Raw genomic sequence first — 25761 nt, forward strand, 5'->3', positions numbered from 1 at the left:
TGCTCCCGATCGGGCTAAGCATTCTATCGCCATAGCAACCATCAGTATCCGGCGGCCCCCCATCTCTGCGCCGGGAGTATCGGATGATCCGACACTCCCAGTGCAGAGATGATGGTGACCGCCAGATACTGAGGAGGGAGCCGAGAAAAAAAAGCCTGCAGGCACTTCATGGGGTAGCCCGGGGCCTCGGCCATGAGGACCCAGCAAGCAGCTGCCTGAGCACATGGGTGCGCTGTCTGAGACTGTGACACACACTGGGGTGCTTTTCTGCAGCCTCTCCCACTCGAAAACAGTTGAAGACCAGCCAGAAGAGGTGAATGTAAGTAATTAAATAAAATGATTATTATTTGTAGCCCAACTGATGGACATGCTGTATAAAGTACTACTGGTATTAGTAGTGCTCTGTAGCAGGTGCCATTCTGCATTGCAGCAATGCAGAATGGCACCCTCTATAGAGGACTACAAATCTCAGCAGTACTTTATACAACAATGCTATTTTTTTCTATTTTTCCAACTTTATTTTTGTGGATTGGGGGGTTTGTGGTTTTTGTTTTGGGGGAGGGAGGAGGGTGCGGGGGGCCCGGGAAAAAAAATCTTGCACCAGGGCCCTTTGTTCCCTTTTGGTTTGTCCACCACTGAGCACTTAAAGCCCTTAAAGTAATATACCATAAATTACCATATAGGTAAAGTAGAAAGTTCACTGCACTGCATGTACAACGTATCATAAGGTGACTGTACATACTTCTACTTTCTTCCAATGTGTGGAAGCACTGCCAGAAAGCCCTGAGATTGACGTCTAAGTTTCAACTTTTTAAATAATCTTTTATTGAAAAGCATAAGGGTGACAGTCATATAAAACCATACTTTGTACAGGTTCACATATATTGCATAGAGCGTAGCAGTACAGAGTTATTGCTAAATTTCTGATAATGTATTGAGTGCTAATCAAAAAGCTCTAAGGAGGTACAACAAATGAGCCAGAAATGGGGTCCGTTGATTGCTTTCGGGGGAATAGTTGTTGGGATGGCAAACGAGATAGGCGAATGAGGGGGGTTCTACTTTTTAAAAGATGATACCTGCAGTTGGGTAGGCAAGCCATACCCTATCTGACAACAATTTGGCTTTACAACTGGCTGTTCAGGCATCAATGCTCTATTATTGGGAGATTTGGTATTTACATAGCCCTGCCCCCTCTGCAAGCTCTGGAGTTCTATGAGAAAGAGACAACAATGAGAGTGGTGACATGTGATGGAGAGACAAGTCAGAGATCTCCTATACAGTGTGTGGAGATGTGGAAGCTGAACGATCAGAGCACACAATGTGAGAGGAGACGTTCGTTTCTTTTTCATAGAACACCGGAGCTTGCAGAGAGGGGGCGGGGCTATGTAAATACCAAGCGGCTGTAAGGAAGGGGCGGGGTTATAGTAATAGCTGAACAGCAGGGGGAACTAACCTTTACAGGGGAACAGATTTCATACAACTGCTGCACATGTTCAAGGCGGGGACAGAGGAAGGAGGGGCGGAGGCAGTGAGGAGAAACAGCCTTTCATGCACGCGCTGCCATTTGCTTGCACAGACGACAGGGACGTGGAGGTACGGAGAGAGCTGCGGGAACAGAGCTGCTGCGCATGCCCATATATTCGTGGACGTGCAGCAGTTCTCAAGAAAGCGCTGTCAATCACAGTGACGAATGATCAGTGGAGAGGATCTTGACAGTATTGCAGACAAGTCATGGTCTTGGAGCTGACAAATGTCAACTTGAAAAGAGGGAGGGAGCAACTGGGCATGCGTTTTTTCCCCAAATGATAATATAGCTTGTGACAACATGGTGATGAGTTTATGAGTTAAATGTGTATTGGTGTTGGGTTATGTTTAAGTGGGTTATACTGAGTAAACTGTTTAGGAATAGACTGTCAGCACCAGCCCTCGTTATCTCCCATTGTACTCTGAAGGAGCTCAGGACAATGACATTCTGGACAGGCTCCTGCTATGGCTGTCTGGAGCACTTTAGCAGGTGGACACCTGTGGTGTTGTAAAGACAGGATTTCTGGGGAGGGCAGGGTGGATGTGATGGGATTATATTCTGATCTGATCACTTTCTGTATAAAAGTTTGTGCAGTTGCTCAATAAATCAGAGTTTGTTTCACCCTACACTGAGTCTCGACTAGTGGCTGGGGAAACTGGGAGCTAAGGATCTTCAGGTTGCAATATCTCCTGAGCAAGGAAGAATACAGCGGCGTACATACTCATCCTGAGTACCGGAGTCCGTCACATTGGTGGCAAGCGGTGGGATGCTCTTCCTAGCCTAAGGAGACATTCAAACCACCACCGGGACCAAGTTTTCTGCTGACATAAGAGAAGAGCCACAGTTGCCTATGGCCATGGAAGCGCTGGCCCAGCTCGACTATCCTGGTTCTGCCCAAGATATGCCGGGAAGGAGAGATGCCTTGCGCCGGGAGAACTTTAGGGAGACTCTTCAGTTGCAGCAGCACTATTGTGGCAAGGTCCTCCCTACATCCGAGGAAGGATACTGGCTCCAATGGGACTTGCGTGTGCCTTTGCTGGGAGAGCAGCCTCGGGAGGAATGGCTGCTGGAGCTGGATTGACTGCTCCAAACGGAACAGATGCTGGATGGTATGCCATCCAACTGTGTCCATGGCTGGAGAACAATGATCCCACAGAGGGCTATGACTTCGGCGGCCCGGGACTCATATTTGAGGCGCTCCAGGAGGATCCACAATTTGGGAGTGCACAGGAGTGGAGATGAGAGGGCATATGTGATTTTAGGGAGTTGGAACTCCCCAGTGAACTCGGATTGAGGACTGATTTGGACTTTTTATTTACTCAAGAATGGGAGCTGGAACAAGCATACAAAAGACTGTTCGACATTGCTCAACAGCATGCCCCAGCAACCACAGATGTCATGGAACTACTAGTCCCAGCTGAAGAGCTGGCATCAGAGCAGAGTGCTGCTGACCTCTGCCCAGCACCAAATGCACCTCCTGGAGCTCCAGGGAGCCAGGGCAGGCAGCCCCTCTCCCCAACAGCAGGCTGATCCAGAGGAACTACTGATCCCAGCTGAAGAGATGGCAACAGGGTTCCAGGGAGAAGAGGTGGTCGTCCTCCCTCCCCAGCGGCAGATGAAGTTCCAGGGAAGAGAGGTAGCCGACCTCCCTCCCCAGCAACAAATTAGGATACAGGGAGAGGAGGAAGCCTTCCACCCCAACAGCAGACCAGAACTAAGGATGTGGTTTCCCCAGCAGCAGTGCTGGCACCAGGGCAGAGCACCACTGGCGTATGTTCCGCACTGTTGTCTGCTCCAACCTTCATGGGAGAATAGGAAGCCGGCCTCTCTTCCAGCACGTGGCTTTGTGGTCCGGGACAAAATACCAGCTTTATCTCTCTCCAGAGGCAGCATGTTTTTCAGAAAGGAGCAGGCGACATCTCTCCCCAGCAGCAGAGGCAGGGGGTCCTTTGGATGGAATATGTAGATTTATGCTGCCCAACAAATGCAGGTCCAGACCAGTTGGGGGACTGGGACCTAATTAGTCAACCTTTGGGGGGGAAGAAATGTCACGGAGCCCACCGTGACCTGGGCGCTTGGAGGGGGTTGGCGGCCAGCCTCCTTCCTAGCGACTATGGACCTAGTATTATGGAGACCCCCCTTGTTTGGTTGAACCGGGTGTACGGGGACAATGGACGGCTGTTGCGGTGGAGCCTGGCCCTACAACCGTTCAATTTCACAAACCAATACCTGCCTGGGAAACACAATGCTAATGCTGATGGACTATCTTGCCAAACGGAACTGGAAGGGTGACTAACATCATGAACATCCCCAAGTGGACCCATAGAGGGTCTCACCGGGTCTGCCATCCTTTAAATTGGGGGAGCTGTGTGACGACATGGTGATGAGTTTATGAGTTAAAGGTGTATTGGTGTTGGGTTATGTTTAAGTGGGTTATACTGCGTAAACTGCCACTAAATAAATCACTTCCATCTGCAGCAGCCAGAGGTTCAGGTAGGCAAACAGGGCATTTACTTTGAGCGTTCAGTGAATCTCAAACAGCTAGACCTTGGGTTGAACTCTCCGTTGACCTGAACTTGAAAGTCATCCCTACTAAACAGGAGCAGTAAGAGAGATTATGCATCAGATTTATTACAAGGTTACAGCTTCATTCATGTGTTTCTTCCATAGCTGCTCTAATCTAGCGCAGCCACAGAATAAACTATGCCCCTAACCACTTTTAAATAACGACACTTCTTATTTGTGCATCTGTTTAAAGTAAAATCTGTCTCATCTTTAGTAATAAATCTATCTCATAACTTTGCAAATGTGTCACAGTTGGCTGCTTGTTTATTTATTATTGGTATTTATTTAGCGCCGGCAATTGTTACGCAGCGCTTTACACAGTGCACAGTCACATCAGTCCCTGCTCACAAGGAGCTTACAATCTAAGGACCCTACCTCATGCATATATTTGAGGGCCAATTTAGACAGAAGCCAATTAACCTACCAGCATGTCTTTGGATTGTGGGAGGAAACCGGAGGAAACCCACGCAAGAACAGGGAGAACATGCAAACTCCTTGTAGCTAGTGACGTGGCCGGAATTTGAATCAGGAACCCCCAGTGTTACAAGGCAGAAGCGCTAACCACTATGCCACTGTGCTAATTAATACATTACCAGGTGTTGCAAATACACTGTAAGCCTGACATACGTCTAACCGTGTTGCTATTTAACTTGATAAATGTTCACCTATTTAAAAAATGTAGGTTCCATCTGAAATTTGCTTTTGCTTTCTCTTTATCAAATAGGGGTAGGTAAAAAGGTGCTGTGAATAGGTACTGGTAAATACTAAACAACTCCAGCCATAAAAAAACAAAACCAAAATAAAATAAATAGCCCATTAACAGATAAAATAACAAAACTATATTCACCTTCAGTCCAGAGGTTTTCTGCAGCTAAATGTCCTCACCCTGATGGTCAGTATCAAACAACCCACTTCCTCTGAGCCCAGGTCTTCCTGGATCCACCCCAGCCTGTGACTGGACAGTGAAATGAGAAGCAACACAGTAATCTCATCTCTGTCACCCTGCTTTGTTTTCCTATCAGCATTCTTCTTGTCATCCCAATAGGCTAACAGGACAAATTGAAGAACTTACCCTGCATGTATTTAAAAAAGAAATGTATTAATATGTTAATGAATATAGAGCTTCATACTGCAAAGTAAAATGCAATGATAGATACTCAGTTTATAATGATCTACAGCAGGCCTCAAAATATCCACTCGCCCCCTCGCAATTTGCGAGTGAAAATTGCGTGGGGGCGAGTGGAATGCCATGGAGGGGGTGCTCCGCCAGCAGGACCTGCAATCGAACACTACCGCCGCTTCCGAGTGGCGATCGCTTGCTTTGTGTTCACTCCTCCTGGCTGGCTCTGTAGCGGCCGCGGCCGAGGAGGAGGAGCAGAATCAGATTCGGCTGTTTTCGGCTCCTTCGGCTCTTTCAGGCACCTGCAGAGTTACTATTGGACAGACAGAAACTAATGCAGCACGGGACGTGAAAAGAAACTTTTGTGTCGGTAGATGGAGGAGCTCTTTATCGCCCCCCCCTTCCCCACGACCACCACCAGGAGAAAGAAGAGGGCACCTGAATACAACCTCAATGAACTGTAAGTCCCTTTTCTTTCTTCCTTATACTGCTGACCTCTGCAACGTGCGTTGCAGCACTGACCTCTGCAACGTGTGTTGCATCGCTGACCTCTGCAAAGTGCGTTGCAGCTCTGACTTCTGCAAAGTGCGTTGCAGCGCTGACCTCTGCAAAGTGCGTTGCAGTGCTGACCTCTGTAATGTGCACTACTGACCTCTGTAACGTGCGTTACAGCGCTGACCCCTGTAACGTGCGTTACAGAGCTGACCTCTGTAATGTGCACTACTGACCTCTGTAATGTGAGTTGCAGCACTGACCTCTGTAACGTGCGTTACAGCGCTGACCTCTGCAACGTGCACTACTGACCTCTGTAATGTGCGTTACAGTGCGGAGCTCTGTAATGTGCGTTACTTACAGTACTGAGCTTTGTAATGTGCGTTATAGCACTGACCTCTGTAACATGCATTCCAGCGCTGGTGTGTTTAGGGGCAGAGTTAGTGCTAGGGAAGGGTAGGGATTAGGTGGGGCAACTGGTGGCGAGTAACTCTTAAGGCCTGGCTAGTAGCTCAGGACGTGAAATTTTGAGCCCTGATCTACAGTATATTGCTAATGCAATTTTCTCAGAGATTGCGAAAATCCGATATTTGTTGGTTACTACACGCCACTCGTTATTTCTTTTTAGTGATTATAGAGTTTAAAGTATCACAGATTCGCTACATTTTGAGTAACCTAATATTTGCAGTAACCTAATATTTGCATATATTTAATACAATTATAGCGGCATTACATCCTGTTGTCTTTGTACATGCAATACGTATTAAATCAAGTTCCACTTTAATCAGAGCATTTCTGAGTTGAGTATTTGTAGAGATGTATTCCCTAAAGCCTAGTTTATGCCTTATATTTGCTTTGTTGGAAAATGTTTCTAGTTTAGCTGTGTTCTGTGTTTATTGTTCAATTTGTATCATCTGCCAGACATTGAGTTATCCGGAGGGCTTTGTCAGAGTTACAGCATAGCTTAACTTTACATGTTAGTTGGCTAATCCCTGAAGAGATGGTCAGCAGTGGGTTGGTCTAGGCTTTGACAAATATGCTGAGCAAGCTTCTAGATGGGTCTTTACCTGCCTGCTTTGGTCTAAGTTAAAGATCCTGGGTGTTGAGTCAGGTCCGGAGGGCTTGGTCCTCTTGGGGTGAGAGATATCTACTAAGTTTAAGGACCTAACCCATGTTATCCTTGTAGTGTAAGAAAATTCTGGGGAGGCATACATGAACCTCCACTGGTCTGAGTGCAGATATCAACCTGACACAAAGAAGACCAGAGAACCTCAGTTTAATTGCAGGTGTCTTTATCAGCATGGTAAGTCTGAGCATCCACCCAGAGATTGTCAGCCTTGAGCAGTTTTACTTTTGGGAATTTCACCCACCACCCCAAGATCCAAAAACAATTTACAAGAAAGGGCCAATTTGCCTTTCAAGAACAAAGTGAAAAACAATGCTCAGGGACAGGGTGATATCAGTGGGGGATTACACTTACGGTACAAGCCCCAGCAGAGTAGAGTGGAGACACTGCCTGGGAAATGTACCCAGGCAGTGTCTTCACTATGGCAGGGGCTCAATCTTCAATTTTATACAGGTGCAAAAAATATTAGTTGCCTTGAATCGACAAAATGCCTTAATGTGTTAACAAGAAGGCTTCATATAATACAAAGGAAGCAAGAGAAAAAAAACCAAAGATTTATCACTACAGTGGTGGGGGAGGAGAGAGAGCTGATTACACCATGAAGTCTAAACTGACTTTGCAGACAGTGTGTGATAGCTCACTCACTAAGTTTAATTAAATGAGCAGTCTTGTGGCAGTCATTTGTAATTTTATCAATAAAATGAAAACAAATAACTGAGCTCTAAAGTTACTTTGGATGTGTAACTGTGTGGTTGCCGTTACATTCTTTGGCTCCCACAGGCCAGCTGAGCTGATATTTTAGTGACTGACACAACTGTTTGTGCTGTATTGGTGTGGAAAGATCATGTTCAAGATACAGTTTAAACATGTTTTTCATGTAGTGTAATTCATACTATGGGGGATTTATCGAACAAGTTAATCCTACCTAGCATAAAACAAGCAAAACGATCTGCAATCGTTTTTGTGCATTTCTGAAAAACTGGTTGCAACAGTAGCATACTTCTAGATCAGAGTTATCATTGTACCAGCAAAAGCTTTCCATTCTGACACTTGCCATTCTGGGGATCAAATAAAAGCATCTTTAGGGGACTGTCTGCACACAATAATCTCTCTATTACTAGAATATTTGCAATCAGTGGCGGACCTAATAACCAAATAGCCCTGGTGCAAGATTTTATCTTGGGACCCCCTCCCAAGACGGCGCGGGGGGGGGGGCTAGCGGATCACACTGGCCCCCGAACCCACCCCACCCCCAGTAGTCTCTAATGTTGCAGTAGCGTGCTGGACTCTGGACTTACCTGAGACCCTGCAGAGCACACCATAGATCCTGCATAGCCCATCTGAGACTCTCTATGGTGGGCTCTGCAGGTTCCCAGGTGGGCTGGTCGTTGGAGTCCATTTGTGACTGGTGACGTGGTCACACGTTTTAACATAATCCCGCCCAGTTTTTTGGCGGTGGAATGTGTGACCGCCAATAGGTCAATCATTCCAATGCTTTGTCAGCTGTTCCAGGGCAGATCGGCATCGCAGATGGTATGTGCAGGAGAACCGATCTGCCCTGGAACAGCTGATCGGTCCTAAAATATCACTTCTCTACGACTTTGTGATTGTGAGTGTGGTGGAATATGAGATCGCAAAGTCGGATATAATTGACATTTCAGGACCGATCAGCTGTTCCAGGGCAGATCAGGTCTCCTGCACATACCATCTGCGATGCCGATCTGCCCTGGAACAGCTGACAAAGCGCTGGAATGATTGACCTATTGGCAGTCACATATTCCACCGCCAAAAAACTTGGCGGGATTACGTTAAAATGTGTGACCAGGTGAACGGTCACATATTCTAACGTAGTTATAAACTTTCATAGAACCGAGGCCCTGTCTGTAATCATTTTAATCAGAGAAATAGATTATAATAGGGAACAGTACAGTGTAATGTTCCCCATTATAATCCACTTTTCTAATTACATGAAAGCACAGCACACAACCCTCGCCCCCATCCCCTCCCCTCACCCCCCGATTAGGACTCACCCAGCCAGCGCAGGATCGGAGCCAGACTGTTTGTGCACAGCAATCTTCATTGCATTTTTTTTTATTTTGTCACACTGCTAAATCATGAGAACATACCGAATAAATCTTTTCAACCTTTGTCAGCTTGTGTGAGCACAGAATATTCAAAATATATCTAAAGGATAGATACAAGACTAATACTAGACTAAGTATTGCATATTACCAGTGAGAGCAACCAGGAAAGAAGTTAATACTTATCTCCAAGTGTATATATATTACAGCATTTGGACAACCAAGTGGGGATTCCATAAAATCACTTCGCTTTAGGTCGGTCATTCACTCGGCTGCCTACGGCAGCTTAGTGAATAGACCCCTATACAAAGTCATATGAATTGCCTAGTATGAATGAGGCAATTAACTTTGGTTTGTTTTTATGAGGATAATTTTTACTTGTTACCCTCACTAATCATGGTTGCGGACAAAAACAAGACATATGTACATTAAAGTAACACATATGTATTTGTATAAGTTTGAAATGTTAATATATTTCTAATAAGTCTCTTTTTTATGAGACTATATTGATTTGCAGTGAATAGCTCATGACTTGTGTAATTTTTGCTATGATTTATGTTTTTGGTATAAAGTTTTTGAAGTAAAACTATTTGGAACGCATATATATGATCTCATCTTCCAGTTTATGCGTGGTGGAATGCATCCTTCAGTATGGAGGTTAAAAGAAGTAATTTCCAATATAAAAATCGTATTGGTTGACCTCTTCATTGCCACGCCCCTCTGAGGAAGCCCTCGTTGTAGGGCAAAAGCACGCTAAGGGGAGACCAGTGTGAAGTTTGCATAGGTCCTGCTGGATGATCTGGCCTTTCCACCCTTTGATACCTGTGATGCACCAGTTTATTGAAACTGACAAACTGACAGGTGTGATATTGGCACTTTGTTTGGATATATTGATACCAGCTATGTCAGCTGAACTTACAATTATGTGGTATTATCATCGACAGTGACTTTTTTGGTTACAATACTCATTGTATTGGCTTCCACATCTCTCAACAGCAGTTTTTTTGTTTTTATTTTCATGGTGATGTTACTAAACAACATCATACTATTTGGGACTGATTTTTATCATGCATGATGAGTTTAACATTTGGTCTGGCCAGACCTTTCAGACAGCAAATTTTGGGTCTATATAACATTAGATATCAAGCAGGACCGATACATTAATTTTAAGCTTAAGAATTTTGTATTTCCATTTAACAAATTTGCACACTTTTAAATAAGTATGTTTTTCTGATTGATTCCCAGGAGTACATCACTACTGGGGGCTAGTTCTTCCTTTTTTTTACATTAAAAAATTATATATATATATTTACTTTTAGAGTTGGCAGCATTCCATCCCTAGAGGTCCGAGTTGGTTTAATTGACTGGAGTTGGGGATGAGTTTGGATAAGCTCATAAGCTGGGGCAAAGTTTCTGGAGCAGAGCTGAAATTAGAATGGAGTTGAGCTCTGGAACCTGCAGCTGACATTCTTCAGCTGCTCTTTTCAGTGCTACTTTACATGACTGTCGTACCTTTTAAAATAACACAGGTCAATGTGAAATTGATTTTGAAATAGCAAAACAAATGTCGTGGAGTAGTGGAATTAATTATTACTTACATTTCTTTTCTTTGACTATGCATCCTTAGTGCATGTCCTGTAATAGACCAGGGGTAGTGAATTAAAATACAAGCAGGTCCACTAAGCAGGACCACTATCAGGGGGTATGGCCGATGCCCTGGTAAGGGGCCACAGAAACCTTGGGGGCCCGGGCCCCTACCAGGGTTGGCAAGGCAGAGGCGACAGGGGTGGAGGTGAAGGCTGCCGGGCCCCAGCAGTGCCAGTCCGGTGGCGGGAGAGGCCGGGCCCCAGCAGCATCAGTCCAGCGGGGCGGGAGGTCAGGCCCCAGCAGTGGCAGGTAAGGAGCATGTGCAGGGTAAATGACCCCAGCGACCAGCACACCTGAGACCCTGTAGAGCCCACCATAGAGAGTCTCAGATGGGCTGTGCAGGATCTATGGTGTGCTCTGCAGTGTCACATTTCTTTTTTTCCCCTTCCTCTGGATCACTAGTGGGTAACTGTGGGCATAGCATTCTATTTTAGGTTTTTGGTTTTTTTTCTTATCTCATCTTTATCTGCTATATACTTTTTTAGTTACCTTATTTTTATTTTTTTATTTTTTACTTTTTTATCACCTTTGTTAAATCTGTGCACCAAATGTGGATTACAAGGATGCATGACAGGGGTGAGCTGTGCGTTTTGTGTTCTTAGTCTTCAGCCAGCCATAAACCAGTGCAGGTAGCCAATCGCAGTCCAGCTAGGATTGGCAAGGACCACCATTTTGTGACCACTTTAATAGACCTTTATGTAAATATGTTACATTTGAACTCATCTTGGGAAAAGGTGAAAAGATTGTCATGTATTTTTTAAATGCATAAGAATGCCAGTTGTAAGAAAATGTATTTTTGCAGATAGTACCTTCTAGGAAAAGACAACTGCATTCATTAAAGCCAACTCCAGACAAAACCTTTTTTTGGTTGTCATCAGAGACATAAAGAGGTGTCTACAGCCAAAACATTTTTTTAGTTTATGTACCTTCCTATCCAAGAGGCAGCTCCTCCTTTCATACCCATAAGTGGGAATTCTCCAGATTTCAGCCAAAAGCTCTGCCTAAATGCGGAAAATTAAGAGGTCTTTGGCCAGTAACCTTTGTTTCCAGCAATGACTTGCTGCTTGGGGTAGTCATGTCATTGTCACATCCCCTATCGCTTATCAGCCAGAATGGCAAGCCAAGGATGTTGGTGAAGAAATAAATGAGAGGTGATGCGGTGCTGTGCTCTCAATTTCCCACTTGTTATCTGCATTTTGTCACAACCTAATGTTTGTTGCCTGAGTATAATTAAGCTGGCCATACACCTATAGATTATCTGCAGATTTTCTATGGTCAGACGGAAAAAGTGCAACAGATTTCTCCATCTACGCTAAACTGTGTGGATGGAGGAATCTCCCATGGGCCAAGCTTCAGTATCTTGCTAGTTACCCTCGCTAGCTCTCAAAATACCTGAACAATCTGATTGGATGCAGGCATTGTTCAGATCTTTTGAGAGCCAGCGGGGCCGACTAGCAAGATACTGATGCTTGGCCAGTGGGAGATTCCTCCATCCACACAGTTTAGAGTAGATGGAGGAATCTGTTGCACTTTTTCCATCTGACCATCTATAGGTGTATGACCAGCTTTAGAGGTGCCCATTTTCTGTTCTCTTCCCTGCAATCTCAGGCTTTGTTGCCCTGGTGTCACAGGGACAAGGACTGAGGTGTAATCTCCCCAATGGGGAGTGTTCTTGATTGCTGAAAAGCATAGACATGAATAATAACAAGCCCTTTTAAAGAGGGTCTAACACAGTAAATGCTCTGATTATTTTGGAATAGGTAAGGCTGCAGCCTTACTAGGATAATAAACCTATCCCATTATAACCGTAAACAACAACATTACATTTTGATCAAAAAACCTGTGACAGCCACAAAAAAGAGAGCACTGAACTGCGCCTAGTTGGGTACCTGTCCTATTCTGGACAGGTACCCAACTAACCTAAGGACAGTAAGAAGATACCACTCAACTGCCGGTCAGGTTAAACTTTCAAATAAAGTGTAATAAATGTAATGTGTTTCCTACCCAAGACATGCCACATGGAATGTCTGGCACTTACCAGAAGTTAAGTTGTTCAGTTTTCAGTCTGTACACATTTGATAAATGCCCTTCCCTTATATATTTAGGTCAATTTATTTTATAACATTTGTCAATCATTCAGATGCATGAACACTATTTTACTGAGAACTTGCAAACATTGCTGACATACACAGATGTACAGTATGTGTTCTATATGTGCCAGGACCACTTCTTAGGGTCACATCAGCCTTGTGTCTTATGCAATGCTGTGAAGCTGAAATGTAAGATATTTAAAAATAAAAACACCAATGAATGCAGTTATATATCTAAAATAGGGATGTTCAGCTACCAGTTCAGATACAAGTGCCGATACTTGGCATTTTCACGAGAACTACCAGGTTTGCTGCAGTTTTGTTTATTGTCACATGCATATTGTAAAATGTTGGCTCAAAATAAAGAATTAAAAAAAAAAAAAATGACAGCTGCCGCCTACTTTTTTAATTTTGGTATCTGAACACCCCTTAGTTAAAATACATACATTATGAAATGTTAAAAAAAACTGGATATGACCTTGTGTTGGCCTCTTATTGTTCTTTGTACAACAGCATTCAGATTGAAAGAAGGAGGGAAAGTACTTGGGGCCAATCGACTATCCTGCATTCACATGTACTGGCAAGGAACATGCAAATAGAAGCAGAGTGATTACATCATCAGTCTTTTGCTGGTCCTTCACTGTCTAGTCACAGGCTGAAGGTTGGGTGGGGTAACCTTGATGTGCTACTTAATTGCAGAAGATTAAAGTTAGGTCACCAGGAGGGCTTTCTAGTGGTGGTAGAGCTGTATAAATCTAGGGATGAAATGGACAGAAATACAAATCCTTTGGCAGGTAAGACAGCTCTCACATGAGTATTTTAACTGTGTATTTATTGTTGTAGGTGATAAGGCATTTGCATAACTGAAGAATGTCTGCAAGATATATTTGAAATGAATGTGGATGTATGCTTATGTGGTGAAGGTAACACATTTCAATCTAATGCCAACCAGGTTTTTATTGGGATAAACTTCCTGACCAGTTGGGCCTGTGATAAAACTGTTTTCAGGGTGGTGTTGACTAGAGTTGAGCTTGATGATCAAGTTGAACATGAGTTCGACTCGAACATCGCTAGTTTGTGTGTTCCCGAACACACAAACTATCAGGGCGTTCGGCAGGCTTATCGCCCACAGAGCCCCCCACAAGGCAATGCTCCTTCAGAAACCATAATTGGCTAAAGCCTTGCACCTGACCACAGATCAGGTGCATGACTTTGCCCAATCAGGGCATAGATAACTATGAGAGCCATGATTTATGGCTCACTGCTAATTCCCAGCATTAGACCATATAAGGCTGCTTACACCGCAGCCCTGCATAGTGTGTTGCTGGAGTTAAAAGAGAGAGTTTACTATCATTGTTCTATCAGCGTTCTATCGGTGTACTATAGCATTCTATAATTGCAGTCTACTATAGCAGTCTACTATAGCAGTCGATTATAGCAGTCTATTGCAATATGCATCATGTCTGAAAGGCCAACAAAGAGAGGCAGACGCTCCCATCCAGCAATAAGAGGGCAAGCAGCCTCTGTGTCCACAGGCAAAAGTCGTGTCAGTGGACATAGTGCATCCTCTGCAGGCAGGGCACGCTTGTCCTTTTTATCTGGTGCTGGCCGTGTTATTCAGTCACAACATACAGAAGAGGTGGTGGATTGGATAACTAAGCCATCCTCATCCTCCTCATCCTCTGCCACCCAGGTTCATACTGGTTCTCAGTCCACCGCAGCTGCCAAAGCGGCCTATTCTGCCTCCTTGTCCACAGCTACTCCTGCCGTAGCCCCACCATCATGCATGGAGGAGTCAACTGAATTGTTTGAACACCGCATTAGTGACATGCTCCTGGAGGATGTACACCAATTACAATGGTCTGATGTTTGCTCTGAGGTTGAGGAAGGGAGTAACATGAGCCTAGAGAGAGGGAGTGCCAATGATGGACAACAAAGTGGCACTCATGTTTCCCCAGCCGCAGCATACTGCCAGGTTGGCTCCAGTGACGAGGACAGAATGGATGGAGGAGGAAAGTGAGGCGAAGGCACAACCCCAACGAGGCAAGATGTGCTCCAGGTGCAGCCGTAAGAGCAGCCACCCTATTGCTTCAGATGGCAGAGCTGCACAGGTCCAGGGCGCTGTTGACTCCCAGCACACTTCCAGGAACTCAGCTGTGTAGGAGTTTTGCAGCACATGTGCAGCAGACTGCAGCATTGCTATTTGCAATCTTTGTCTCAAGCGAATCAAACCTGGCAAGAACATCAACCGCTTGGGTACCAAGTGCTTGAAGAGACATCTGGCCACTGGCCACACAGCCCGTTGGCAACAGCATCAGAAAATGGCCCACACTTCTCCTCGCTCCTCATCTGTCATCTACACCCCCACTATACGTCATGCCATGTCAACCTCCACTGAGAGCAATGATGGTATAGCAATGGGTGTCATAGACCAGTCAAATTTCGCTGCCCCAGCTGCTGCAGCAAAAAAATAAATACTATCCCAGCCATCCACATGCTCAGCATCTAAATGCCAGCTTGGCCAAATTGCTAGCTTTACTACTGCTGCCTTTCCATCTGGTGGACTTTGCCTCTTTCCGTGAGTTTGCAGAATGTGCTGTACTACAGTGGCAGGTTCCCAAATGCCAATTCTTTTCATGTAATTCCAGCTCTGTACCATCATGTAGAAGGCAATGTTCTGGCCTCTTTGGACAAAGCAGTCAGCAGCAAGGTCCACATTACCGCTGACACATGGTCCAGCAAGCATGGTCAGGGACGTTATATTTCCTTCATGGCACACTGGGTAACTCTGCTTGCAGGTGGGAAGGATCCTGGATGAGGCTCCAGGTGGAGCTTGTTCAGCCACCATGCCTCCAAAAAGCCGATTGTGAGATCTGTCTGCTCCACCCCCTCCTCTTCATCCTCCACGATGGCCTCTTCTGCTAAGTTGTTGTCAAGATACCATGCACGGGTGTCCACACACCGCGTACAGGTATCTATACGGGAGGACCAAATGTGTGACCACACCAGACAATGCTTATGAGCATATAGTTTATTCAACACACTGAAAACAAGTAACCACAAGCAAATAATAATAGCCAACTAAAATGCAAAACAACATAATCACACACAAAAGGTGGGGAGCAAGGCAACACGAGGGGAACCACGGACCAATGGTCAGGGTACAAGGAGGCACCAGGATGCAGGAAACAGATCACAGGAAACAGGTCACAGGAAATGGCGACAATACTGTTGGCTGTTTCCTGTGACCTGTTAAATCTGAAGAGTTACACTGTGAAGGCACCACAAACACCAAAGGCCCAATTTTAAAGCACCTGTTGTTACTTTCATCCAAGGTCTGCAAAAAAGTCACCAGAATGTATCCAAAAATTCTCTAACCTTGTTCCGAGCGCCCTATAATGTGGCCTCTTCATACAGGCTGCCTCCCCAAACAGTTGTTTAAAAGAATAAATGAAAACCTATTACCGGCAATTGAAATGTCATTTATTTTCTTTTTCAATGTCACTTTTGCTGCAGCAGGTTCTATACATCATACAGATCCGCCACTTCACAGGCAGTTTAGGGGAGCCCCCAGGCATGATATTTAAAGGATTTTTTTTCATTTTTATTGTTACCCTTTAAGTGATATAAAAATCACTGCTTCTTTAAAAGCGTTATTTAAAAAAAAAAACTTTTTCATTGATACATGACCCCCAGGGCAGTACCCAAATCCCCATACACTTTTTATGGCCAATAACTTGCATATAAGCCTTCAAAAAGGGGACAATTGATTTTAAAAGTTCTACCCCCGTACACTTGCATTGAGTTTGAGTTCAAACTTTTTGGATGTTCTAAAGTTTGAATTCGAACTGAACTTGGCCCTGTTCGGCTTATCACTAGTGTTGACTGTACACAATGGAAACCGCTTTAGGGAGTTTTTGTCAAAAGAAACCTGTTTAGTTAACTACCACTAGACAGAGGAACATCAAAGGGATCATCTGACCAGCCAATCAGGAATCCTTTCAGTGTTTAGTGAATACCAGTAAACTGTATGTGAAGTCGGAAGTTAAAAGTGTCTAGGGGAATCAGAAAATCATGATAAGGAGAGTCATGAAGGGAAAGGCCTAGAGACACATGGATGCATATATAGATTGGACATACATGCTGGGTGTATGAGTGTCTGTATCCTTGAAAGGTCATTGTCTTCATCTTCATCATCATAAAGAGAGAGGTCTCTGAGAGGGACTCAAAGGGCTTTTTATTTATCTTTTTTTTCCTTCTGTATACTGTGTTAGATTTTTCTGTTCATCTGGAATAGAGCCGAGGTTGCCTGGATATTGACTGAAGGTTGCATTTTACATATCCCTTTATACATATAATATATATTTTTACATATAACTACATGTATCTGTTAGCGTGGAGTACAGCTTTAAGTCGAATCATTGTTATATTTTTTTTATATAAGACACAGAAGCAGAAGTTGAATGTTAGCTCCAAAATAGACACTGTTTGCAAGATTCAGTCCAGATCTGATAGTGAAGGGGAATCACAGATATGGTGTCGGCACAACATTACTGTTGACACTTGTCTTGTAATGAGAGCAGGAGATAGACTGTGGAATGTACGTCACACAGGGTTTATTAAGGTTGTCACTCTGCGGGAACAAAAGATTTCTCATAGCGGTGGAGGCTCTGGCCAACCCTGCTTAGACTACTTCACATGTTTCATTGCTGCTTAGACAAAATAGGCTAAGATGGTTCAGGTCAAAAGGAATAAGGGTAAGAGAGGAAAGTTCTAATAAAGCCAGCAATTTTTGTGTCATTTATGCCAAGTTTGTTAAGTGGCAAAATATGATTTCACTCTTTTGGTGCCTATTCATCAAAACTGTAAAAAAAAAAAGTTCCCTTCAAGTAGTGGAGAACTTGCCCTTAGTGACCAGTTTTGTTTTGTCTTTTGTTTGTTTTTGGAAACAAAAAAAATGAAGGAATCTGATTATTCGTTCTGAAGAACTTTGTAAAGATTTATTGTATGTAATATGTGATATTTTATAATGGAATTTGGACTGTATTTTCCATTATGATAATTGACAGGCTCTTCATGCAAACTGGAGTGGGGCTTGCTATTTAATCTGCAGATCCTTCATCTTGTAAAATCTAGTAATGTAAAAGATAAAGATCTGCAATGGAGACATATTTAAGATTTCACAACTAATTGTGTATACTATTCGATGAAATTTTGCACCTTGGGCTTCAAGTGGAAAGGTGACCTTAAACAAACTTCAACAAAAGGTTAGCTACACAGGTCAAATATATATATACAGTCATATATATACAGTTACAGAACACTTCCCCCATGTTATGTAAATAAGGAAAGGGGCAGGTGTTCTGTAGGTCAAGCCAAGAGTGAGAAGCCTTGGGTGACAATGCTGTTTCTCCATGGATATAGTACAATCAGTGAGTATTGCCACCCTAGGGTACAAAGTGTTTTGCTGGCAGCATTACCTGGTGAAAATAAAGGAAAGACAGCCCTGAAAATAAAAAATGAATGTAGCCACCACTCCTAAGGCCTGGTAAGATGTGACATTTGCTCTCTCTGTTTAGATACACTTTAAACAACTTAGCTTTCCACATCACCTTTAGGGCTTATTCACACCAAATGCAGTGCGTTCCTGAGCGGTTGCTGCTGGAACACACCGCAATCCCTCACAAAACTCCCCCCTGTGTTCTGGGGCGGGAGGGGCGTGGCGGTGCATTGAATTCAATGGCACTGCTTCCACACACCCCCCCAACAGTGTGATCAGATGCATGGTAAAAATTTGCCTGTGTTCCGTTCCACTGCAAACGCAAAAAGTGCTGCTTGCTCTATTTTTTGCATTTTCAGTGGAACGGAACGCAGGCAAAGTGGTGCATTATCTGACAGAAATGCAGGGGTGCCAATATTTTTGGCCATGACTGTATATATATTTGACCTGTGTAGCTAACCTTTTGTTGAAGTTCGTTTAAGGTCACCTTTCCACCTGAAGCCCAACCATTGGCCAGTAAATAGGCATGCACAGCTCTGTATAATTACAAGGGAGGTACCCAGAAAGCTGTAAGGCTGGACCAGGAAAAGCTAAAGAGACCTTTTAAGTTATTTAGTGTGGCACAGATGTGTGAATCACAAAAATGGTCCACCAGAGATTTAAATTATATACAGTATTTTTGAGGGGAAAAAATAGGTAGGTGCAAAATTTCATCAAATCGTATACACAATTAGTTGTGAAATCTTAAATATGTCTCCATTGCAGATCTTTATCTCCTGTCATTTTCTTTTCCATCACTTTTACAGTAGGTGGCACTGTTCCGTTCTTGTCCTAAAATAATCATTTAAAGTAGGGCTGGTAATGATTAAAAATTTCCTGTTCGATTAATCGAAAAAAATGTTAATCGATTAATTTCGATTAATTATAACGCACATACACATCCAACTACATTGGCCTATACACATACAGCACAGCAATAAAGTAATAAAATGAACTAGGATCACACTTATCCAGCACGTTATTATCTCACGTGCCCCACTCAATATGGCCGAGTTGAGTGGGTAAAATTAACTATTAATCGAGGGATTAATCGTTAATTTCCGCAGCCCTAATTTAAAGCTTAACTCCAATTACTTTTTTACTTGGATAGAGTAGAAAAGCGTTGGAACTTCTGTTGTGCTTTTACCATGTCCCATTGGGGAGACATTTCCTTACTCCTTCCATGATGAGAGGAAAAGGAAATGAGGGGAAAACTCTCTAAGGCTGGATTCACACCTAGGCGTATTGAATGTTTTTTTTTTGTGTGCACCAAATGCAAACCAAACCCATTTACTATCTTGTAAAAGTAGTGGCGACCTTATCACTGTACTGCACATATCCTGTGCAGAGCAGAGCTGTGGGAGGAACCCAGCAGGGACGTGCGGTCATGTCCCTGCTGGGTTCTAGGCGTTTCGTGCCACACGTTTTTACCGCGATTCGCGGTAAAAAAGACGCGTGACGAACGAGCATTTCCAAGGGCTACCTGGCTGTATCCCAATGGATACGCGTGGCAAATGCGCCTCAAAGAAGCTCCTGTACTTCTTTGGGCGTAGGGCGTTTTGCAGCGCGTTCCTACGCGCTGTAAAACGCCCAGGTGGGAACATTGAACATTGGTGTGCTTTGTGCATTCTATCCAAATCTGTGCAGTAATTCAGTGTGAAACTTTGCAGGAACTTCATGTAATAAAGACCAGTCACTGCTGCTCTCTCTCTCTCTCTCCTTATGTAGGGTGACTGGTCTTGTATCCACCCTCTCCTGTAGTTTTCTGTAGATAGCCTGTAGTGGGTGGGGGCTACTGGGTTCCAGTCACATGCGGTACATCTTGTTCCGGGTGAGGCATAACCCAGCATGTCCCGGCCCGCCCCCGTTGGCAGAAGCCCCACCCCCTGCTGGACGAAGTACCGTCCCCAAGCTAGTGGAAGGGAGGAGACAGGGAGGAGCCTCCCTGTCCCTCACTTGCTCGTCACTGCTGAGGCATCGGGATCAATGGCCTCAGTGTTTTTTCTTTCTTTTTTTGATTGGACAGCTTGGACCAATGGCGCTTTGCCATCGGTCCAGGTCATCCACAGAGCTCACGCCTCTAACAAAGAGTAGAGGCTGTGACAGCTCTGGCTTCAATAGTTAGGTTACATAAGCAGTGTGTAAGCCCGCTGCTGTGTAACCTAACTACCTGTCAAAAGCTGGATGCAGCGCTGCCTGTAATTGACAGGCAGCTCTATGTCCATGACAGGTTACACAGTGGGGAGGCTTTCAATGCTGTGTAGCCTGTTAGATGCCGATCTGAATGGAGAAAACGCTGTCAGCTTCAGACTTGAAGCTGACAGCTTTTTCCTCCATAATTCTTACCTGCCTCCCCTGCCTCTTACAGGTAAGAATTACCTGTCAGGGGAGGCAGGTAATTCTTACCTGCCTCCCCTGACCGCACATCCCTGCTGGGTTCCTCCCACAGCTCTGCTCTGCACAGGATATGTGCAGTACAGTGATAAGGTCGCCACTACTTTTACAAGATAGTATATGGGTTTGGTTTGCATTTGGTGTACACAAAGTAGATTTATATCCTTTGCGGCTAGAGAAGAATATATTTAAATGAAAGCTTTTGTGCCTGGAGTTCAGCTGTAACTTTATTTAATAATAAAAATATAATAATTTTATTGATAATTACATTCATTTTCCAGATACTGTGATCATAGCCCATGCAGGATCTTATACAGATAAATACAAATGTACACTGTTTATAAGGACGTTTTTTTTTCTTTTAATAGCAGAAGAAAAAATGTATGTGTTTACACAGTGGTTATCTCCACCCGCTGATTTCTAGCAACTGGGTCGTCAGTATATCTGAGAATTTCTCTGTCACTCTCTCTGTGAGATTAATGTTAATTAGATAAAGGAGTATCACAGGGCCTCAAACCTAAATTGTATCCCATATGTGCAAAAGGATTAAAGCTAAATTATGCTGTAGATATCTAGAATTAACTGAAGGTCTTTTGTTGATTTGAGCAAGGGCATTGCTATGATTGGAAAAGACCTGGGGCAGCAAAAAAAACTTCTTCTTAAGCAGGGCTGCCATCAGAAACTTTGGGGCCCCTTGCACAGCTTTAGGCCTGCCCCCCCCCCCACCCCCCAGTACTCTCTATTCACCAACAATAACCACACTCCCTTTTCACCAACAACCAACAATAACAGCACTCCCTTTTCACCAACAACCAACAATAACCGCACTCCCTTTTCACTAAGACTAACCGCACTCCCTTTTCACTAAGACTAACCGCACTACCTTTTCACTAAGACTAACCGCACTACCTTTTCACTAAGACTAACCGCACTCCCTATTCACTAACAATATCTGCACTCTGTTATCACCAACAATATCCGCACTCTGTTATCACCAACAATAACCACACTCCCTTTTCACCAACAATAACCGCACTCCCTTATCACAATCACTAACCACACTCCCTTTTCACTAAAACTAACTGCACTCCCTTTTCAATAACACTAACCGCACTCTCTTTTCACTAACAGTAACCGCACTCCCTTTTCACTAACAATAACCACCCTCCCTTATCAGTAACCACCCTCCCTTTTCACTAACACTTACTGCACTCTTTTTTCACTAACAATAACTACACTCCCTTTTCACTAACAATAACCAACCTCCCTTATCACTAACCGCCTCTCTTTTCACTATCACTAACTTCACTCCCTTATCACTATCACTACCCGCACTCCCTTTTCACTAACACTACCCGCACTCTCTTTTCAGTAACAATAACTGCACTCTCTTTTCAGTAACAATAACTGCACTCTCTTTTCAGTAACAATAACTGCACTCTCTTTTCAGTAACAATAACTGCACTCTCTTTTCACTAACAATAACCGCACTCCCTTTTCACTAACAATAACCACCCTCCCTTATCAGTAACCACCCTCCCTTTTCACTAACACTTACTGCACTCTTTTTTCACTAACAATAACTACACTCCCTTTTCACTAACAATAACCAACCTCCCTTATCACTAACCGCCTCTCTTTTCACTATCACTAACTTCACTCCCTTATCACTATCACTACCCGCACTCCCTTTTCACTAACACTACCCGCACTCTCTTTTCAGTAACAATACCCGCACTCTCTTTTCAGTAACAATAACTGCACTCTCTTTTCAGTAACAATAACTGCACTCTCTTTTCAGTAACAATAACTGCACTCTCTTTTCAGTAACAATAACTGCACTCTCTTTTCAGTAACAATAACTGCACTCCCTTTTCACCTACACTAACCGCACTCTCTTTTCACTAACTCTAACCGCACTCTCTTTTCACTAACTCTAACCGCACTCTCTTTTCACTAACTCTAACCGCACTCCCTTTTCACTAACTCTAACCGCACTCCCTTTTCACTAACACTAACTGCCCCTCATCTATCCACTAGCACATCTACGTTTGTACATGCTCCCAGGTGGGCTGTGGGCTCTGTACAGGCTGTGTGCAGGCTGTGTGCAGGCTCTCCCTCCCCACCCCCATCGTCGGGCTGCTAAAACACTTACCTTACCACTAATGCGGCTCTGCTCCAGTCCCTGATCGCTCTTTGGTAAAGCCTGCTAAAGGCTAAGCTTCGCCTCCTGAAAATCCCCTTCCTGCATGTACAGGAAGGTACCAAGTTACAGTGGAGGGGGGCCGGACCGTACCCAGTGCTGTACTGCACTTGTTACCAACAGCAAAAACAGTGGCAGACCTAAGGAACAAAGGGCCCTGGTGCAAGATTTTTTTGCCCCCCCCTGACTCTTACAATGCCCATACTGGCCAACTGGTCACCAGAAAGCCCGCACTGGTCACCAGAAAGCCCGCACTGGCCATATTATAGCCCGCACTGGCCACCTGAGAGCAGAAAAACATGCTCAGGGCTCCCACTGATTTTGCAATATAGTAACTTGTATAATAAATTCATGATATATTACAATGTAATAGTAATATAAATAATGTTCACGGTTCCTGATTCCAAAAAAGTTGTGGACCGCTGCTTTAGAGGACTACAACTCCCAGCAATACTTTGTACGCCAATGCAGAATGGCTTCCGCTTTAGAGGACTACAACTCCCAGCAACACTTTATACAGAAATGCAGAATGGCTTCAGCTATAGAGGACTACAACTCCCAGAAATACTTTATACAGCAATGCAGACTGACATCGGCTATAGAGGACTACAACTCCCAGCAATATTTTATACGGCAATGCAGAATGGATTTAGCTAAGGAGGACTACAACTCCCAGTAATACTTTATACGGCGATGCAGAATGGCTTCGGCAAATGAGCACTACAACTCGCATCAATATTTTATACAGCGTTTGCAATTCTGCATTGCTGTATAAAGTTCTGCTGGAAGTTGTGGTCCTCCATAGCCGTTACCATTCTGCATTTCTGTATAAAGTATTGCTGGGAGTTGTAGTCCTCTATAGCTGATGCCATTCTACACTGATGCAATACTTTATACAGAAATGCAAAACAATTCCATCAGTTACAGAGGGCTACAAACAATGTGATTTAAGGCACATACCTTGTTTGACTGTCCTCACGGTGGGAACACATGCAGCAGGGAGAGGTGGTGGGCTCTGAAATCAAGTGGCTGCTGCTCGTTCTTCCCGGCCGAGGCCCCTTTGCTGCCGCAGAGTGTGCCTGCAGGCTGCTGTACTTTCGCCTCCCACCCGGCTCTCTCCTCACTGCCGGGCATCCAGTGCCCCATGCCCCTGACCATCTTTTGTCACTATTCTAAAGGTGCCGGGGGCCCAGCCTCCTCTGTCGCTGCTGGGGCCCGGCCTCCTCCGATGCCTGGCCGCCTCCAGCTCCTCATGTGTCACCTGTACGGCCTATACCCATGTAAGGGTTCCAGGCCCCCCAGGCAGCCCCCCCATCACATGAGTATCGGCCACTGTCCCCGCCCCTCCCTCCCCCCCAGATGGAGGCCCTGCTCGTATGGACCACATGAAGAGAACAGTGGGGGTGGCTTAAAAGGGCATGGCCAAACATAGGCTATGCCATTCTCAAGAAACAAACCAGAAAATGGTAAGCTCACAAGTGATGTGATCACTAATGTGATGCACAAGAATATTACTGGTGATGGTGTTCGGTGTGCGGTCTCCTTTAACAGGGAGAGGACCCCTGTGCATAGAACAAACAAGAAAAACTAACAAAAAGAAGCGCTACTACCTAGAAGTTGCTATTAGAATGATTTAATAGAATTCCATGGTGGTATGTGTATGGAGAAGAGAGAAGGACTCACTATTAGATGGATGGGATGGTAATACTCTGATTGAAGAATGAGAGGGTTGTCTCGTCAATGGAGGGTTTCTGTCTTCCCTGTGGAATAGTGGCTGGAATGGGGTTGTGAAAGGAACCTGATATATACTGAAGTGTTAGGCAGGAACTGTGGTCAGATCCAAGCCTTTACCCAATTAGAGCTTCAGAAGGCGCATTGCCTTGTGGGGTGTTGCGCGGTTGAACAGACCGCGAATATCCCACAAAGTTTGTGCGTTCGGTGAACGCTCAAACTAGCGATGTTCGTGCCAAACTCATGTTCCAATCGAACATACAGCCCATCCCTAGAGATGACATGAGTGATTGTAATGGGAGACAGAAGCTGAACTGAGAGATACATTGTAAGACAGCCAGAGCCCATTGAGAGAGGATAAGTTACCTCTTAGGGTAAGGGCCCATGGATAATTTTGGTGTATAGAAGCAGTGGCGTAACCAGAGCTACAGTCGCTCGGGGCAGAACAAAATTTTTTTTTGTTGTTTAATATATTTTATTTTTTTTGTTTAATATATGTTTTTATTGTATATCAATTCCATACAGATTACATATTGTTTTCTATAAATATTGAAATAATATATGGAAGAGAAAAAGGAAAAATAAATTTAAAAAAACCCCCAAAAAACTAGATATTTCATACCTAACTCTCACATACATTCTCTCCATTTTACACCAAGTTTCCCCATTCTCAATCGTTTCTTTCGAAACTTCCTTTGGAGGAGTAGGAGAAAGACCATCTTGCTCCTACATCGTTCAACCCCTATCCCCACCTGCGTGTCTTCTGATCCCCCCACCCCTTATCCTATATTTGCCCCCCTATTTCGCTAGTGTCTATCCTGTCGTGAGCGATCCACTAAAGGGCTACTCCCTTATTCTTCTAGTCTATACTCCCTCTCTATGTATTTGTGATCTTATTCTACATATACTTATTCATTACCTTCAAATCTAGTGTCATGTATAAACATTTTTCACCCCCCATGTCTTAGTTATTAACATTCATTCAAGTGCCCTTCTGGGGTTTTTCAGGCTTTAAGTAATTCAGCAAGGCACCAGCTATAGAGGACACAAATCCCAGCAATACATTATACAGAAATGCAGAAAAATACCATCCCATTCATCCCCCCCTACATACAGCAGACCCTCCTACAGGCAACAGACCCCCTCTGCATGCAGCAGATCCCCCTACATGCAACAGATCCCCTCTTCATGCAGCAGATCCCCCTACATGCAACAGATCCCCCCTGCAGACAGCAGATCCCCCTACAG

General features: G+C 44.2%; 1 protein-coding gene across 1 annotated transcript in view; it reads left to right on the forward strand.

Annotated features, from left to right (window-relative positions):
• Window positions 1-25761, forward strand: part of LOC108790013 (steroidogenic factor 1-like) — a 208018-nt gene that overhangs the window by 152367 nt on the left and 29890 nt on the right. The window lies entirely within an intron of this gene.

This window comes from Nanorana parkeri, unplaced genomic scaffold (assembly GCF_000935625.1).
Source record: "Nanorana parkeri isolate BGI_ZX_2015 unplaced genomic scaffold, ASM93562v1 scaffold437, whole genome shotgun sequence".
NCBI lineage: Eukaryota > Metazoa > Chordata > Amphibia > Anura > Dicroglossidae > Nanorana > Nanorana parkeri.